Consider the following 4,367-nt stretch of genomic DNA (forward strand, 5'->3'; position numbering starts at 1 on the left):
CCCCCCTCCTAAAGCTCCTAACTAAAGCCTAAAAAATGCTATAACAAAAGAGGTTTCTAATGTTTCCCTCTAAGCACCTTCAACTAAAGAAATTACAAAAAGAGAAAATAAATGTCCCCTAGCTCCTAAAGCTTTGAACATGCTTCTTGTAATCCTTTGAGGTGGGCTTTGACCTCCATGGGCGTCCTCCATTTGTGCCTGTACCTCTTCTTGATCTTGTTGATTGGCCTCCATGTCCTCTTGAGCTTGATCTCCATCATACTCCCCGAGTTGGAGAGAATTCGACCACGAATTCTGGAGACCTACAGAAAAAGGAGTTAGATCGCTGACATTAAAAGTATGACTACCTAAGAATGTATCAGGCATATCTAACTCATAAGTATTGTCATTAATCCTATTGAGGATTTGGAAAGGTCAATCCCCTTGAGGCATTAGTTTGGACTTCCTTTGAGTAGGAAAGCGATCCTTCCTCAAGTGAAGCCAAACCCAATTGCCCTCATCAAACAACAATGCTTTTCTCCTTTTATTGGCAAGTTCATCATACTTGCCAACCTTCTTCTCAATTCTCTTCTTGATGTCTTTATGCAAAGTTTTCACAAAAGAAGCCTTTTCATCCCCATCTTTGCACAAAACATCTCCAAGAAGGGGAATAGGAAGAAGATCAAGAGGTGTTAGGGGGTTAAACCATAGACAACCTCAAAAGGAGAATGTGAGGTGGTAGAATTTACTACACGATTATATGCAAACTCAACATGGGGTAGTAAATTCTCCCACGCTCTAGGATTCCCCGAAATAAAACATCTCAATAGTTGTCCCAAAGTTCTATTCACCACCTCAGTTTGATCATCAGTTTGTGGGTGGCAAGTGGTAGAAAATAAAAGTTTAGTCCCAAGCTTGCCCCACAAGGTCTTCCAAAAGTGACTCAAGAACTTGGGATCTCTATCGGACACTATAGATCTAGGAATCCCATGCAAGGGAACCACTTCTTGGAAGAAGAGGTTTGCAATGTGGCATGCATCATCCACTTTGTGGCAAGGAATAAAGTGAGCCATCTTTGAAAAACGATCCACTACCACAAAAATGGAGTCCTTTCCCTTTGATGTCTTGGGTAAGCCTAAGATGAAATCCATAGATATATCTACCCAAGGCATTGAAGGGATAGGAAGAGGAGTATATAGACCATGGGGATGCATCTTAGACTTAGCTTTGCGGCAAGCTATGCATTTATCACACAAACTATGAACATGTTTATGCATATGAGGCCAAAAGAAATGTTCATGCAACACATCCAAAGTTTTAGCAACCCCAAAATGTCCCATTAAACCCCCCTAATGAGCTTCTCTAACAAGAGATAATCTAAATGATCCTGCCGGCAACTCGAACGTGGAGGAATCGCTTTGTAGCACTTTCTGTCCCGTCTACGCGACTGGCGTTCTCTGCAGAATCACCCTCAGAACCTTCTCTTGGATCTCCAAACATGACCTGCAAAACACACAGACGGCGCCTCTAGCGGCCGTTTGCACTCCGACGATCAAGTTAGTCCACAGAACCACCAAAGATGAGAAAAACTAGCAGTGTGTGTGAAAAACTCTTGCTCTCTTTTTTCTCGTCCCCCCAATCTCTCCCTGATTCTCCCTTTATGTCTCTCTCTCTGCTTCTGGGCATAACAGAATTCTGTTATGCTTTTCTGGCATGTGTCAGAACCCTGTTATGCCTTTCAGAGACAGTGTACCTGCAGAATCAGTAGAGTGTGGGTGTCTGTGCGTGTCCGCGCGTCTCTGCGCTTGGCTGCGCTTGTCTGTACCTTTAGTGGTACGGAGTGCACCTTTATCTGGTCCGCACCCCTCTCAGATGATGACACGTGGAGGCATGCGACTCGCATCTAACCACACACGTGTCACTTACTGGAAGGGCTCTAGCGCTTCTCTTTGCGTGCTAAGTTATTCCCTTGCGAAGTAACTTAGCATATTTCTTTCATCTGGGTGAATCGCATACTCTCAGGAGAACGCCAGGTGTGGCCGGTCTAGGCACACTCACCAAGCGTTGCTCTCCGCGTAGACGACTTACCCTTCACGCATGTAATGGGTTGAGGGAGTCACCAATCACTGATTGGTTTACTAGCTCCCTCAGGCCACTCTCGTGCGCGATTCCCTGAGATGTGCTCATGCGAGGTCCATGTATAACGCTCTCGCTGGGAACCTCAGTCCCAGTTTAACTGCGTGTAACACGAGACCCCGATGACAATGCACCCGATGACTGATCAGTGCATAATTGCTTCTCGCGTTCTGCCCCCAGGCGTGAGTCTGGGAACTGGTCTGTTGGTGGCCACTTGGCTACTGACCACCGATCACCGTTCTGGGTGATCTGTCCCCTGACCTCTCTGCCGCCTGATCTGTCGGTGGTCACTTGGTTACTGACCCCCCGATCACCGCTCTTGGCGATTGCCTGCCTGATCTCCCTGTCACCTGGTCCACGTGTCACCCTGCGGGTGGTCCACGTGGTTCTCTGCTGCTGATGTCATCGACCACCGATGACCGATCGGATCACAAGCCCCCCAATCTCGAGTCGTGAACTCGTTCTCGGCGAAGAGACTAAGTGGTCGTGCCCTTAGTCCACGTGGCAAGTGGGACCGCATCACGTGCCACCTCACGTGCTGCTTCTTTAACGTTTAGACTTCCTTCCTTAATCTCGCGACACGTGGCCCCATCGACGGCCAGCGTGGTGTGTCGCTAGCGCTTCTCTTATTCAAATTGGCGCGCTCCTTCACTGTTCCTTCATCTTCTTGAATCGACTCTCAGACTTCCTACGAACTCTTCCTCTGCGCACCCATCTTTCTTCAAGTTTTCTACTTCCAAACCTCTTGCGATCATCCAAAGGTATGGTTTTTCTTCTCCCTGGCCCCTTTTAGGTCATCTTTACCGATTGCATTTATCTTTCTCGTTATCATGCATTCATCTTCTCTATTTTCCCTCTCTCGACTCGCGCTAGGGTTTTTTCGTGTTCTCGCTCTGACTTCTGCTTCTTCTTCTTCCTCTTTTCACCTGGGCATCTCTTTCTCCTTCCCCTTCTCTGTTTTCACCGAAACATTCATCATTCCCTCTTCTTCCATTCATTCTGACTTTTCGTTTTTCCTCCATTTGCAGCTATCTCGCGATGGCTCGCTTGAAACAAACCGCACGTATTATTGCCCCATCTTCTGGTGCACAGCCTTCCGCGAGTGCGCCAGCTCCACCACCGCCTGTTGCTACCTCCTACCACGACAATGCCAGGGTCTACGACTGAGCCCCCCTGGCGTTGCTTGCTGAAACCTCCACCCTACTACCCCAGGGCCACCTCACGTCCTTGCTGAGCCAGAATCCCGATGAGCCTTCCTGCGCCATCGACAGGGAAAATGACTTTAACATCCAAATCCGCATTCCTCCTCGAGGGATGCCCATCTGTGCGGATGATAGGGCCACCAATGGGGTGCCCTTCGTCTTCATCTACTCCGCCATCTTCAAAAGGTTGAAGCTGCGCCTCCCCTTCACCTTTTTCGAAAAGGAGCTGATGATGGAGTTGAACGTCGCGCCCGGCCAACTCCACCCAAATGCCTGGGCCTTCATCCGGGCATTTCAGATCCTCTGAAATTATTTCGGGCACAACGCCTCCGTGGATGTGTTCCTCTATTTCTTCGAGGCGAAGAATCCTGGGGACAGGTCCTGGGTTAGCCTGAACGGGGTTGCTGGTCGGGTGCTCCTGGGCCTATACCAGCAATCCTTCAAAGACTGGAAGGGCAGGTTCTACATGATATCTGCCACCCCTCAAAGTCCAAATCTGCTCGAGGGTACCCCCTCTACTGGGTTCCTGGGGTTGAATTCAAGAAATCCAGGGACCTCGAAGCTATGGCCCCCTACGAGCGCGAGCTATGTGGGCTGTTCCTGGGGGCCAAGTACAACTCTGCTCGGCTCATCAAAGATGAGTTCGATGTGGTAGCCTTGAAAAAGTATATAGGTAGTTCTTCTTCCACCTCTTAGGATACTTGCACCTTCTCATGCATGCTTTTATATATTTTGACTTACTTGCGAAACTTGAGCATCTAACTCTTCCTTTTCTCATCTATGTAGACTCGATGTCGGGGAAAGAGAGGAGGCTAGCCTTGCTGGAGCTTGCCAAGCGTCGAGGAGCCAAGGGAACTGGCTCCTCTTCTTCTACCACTGAGCCCATTGCAGCCCCTCCTCTCTCGGTCGCGCCAGCTGAAGGCCCCGAGTAAGGAAGGAAAAGGAAAAGTCTGGTGAAGGCTTCTACTTCACTTGCTGCTGCTGCTGCTGCCTCAACCGAAGAGGAAAGCTCCGGCTCTCCTCTTATACACCGCCAGAGGAAATGCCAGC

This window comes from Phaseolus vulgaris, chromosome 11 (assembly GCF_000499845.2).
Source record: "Phaseolus vulgaris cultivar G19833 chromosome 11, P. vulgaris v2.0, whole genome shotgun sequence".
Taxonomy (NCBI): Eukaryota; Viridiplantae; Streptophyta; class Magnoliopsida; order Fabales; family Fabaceae; genus Phaseolus; species Phaseolus vulgaris.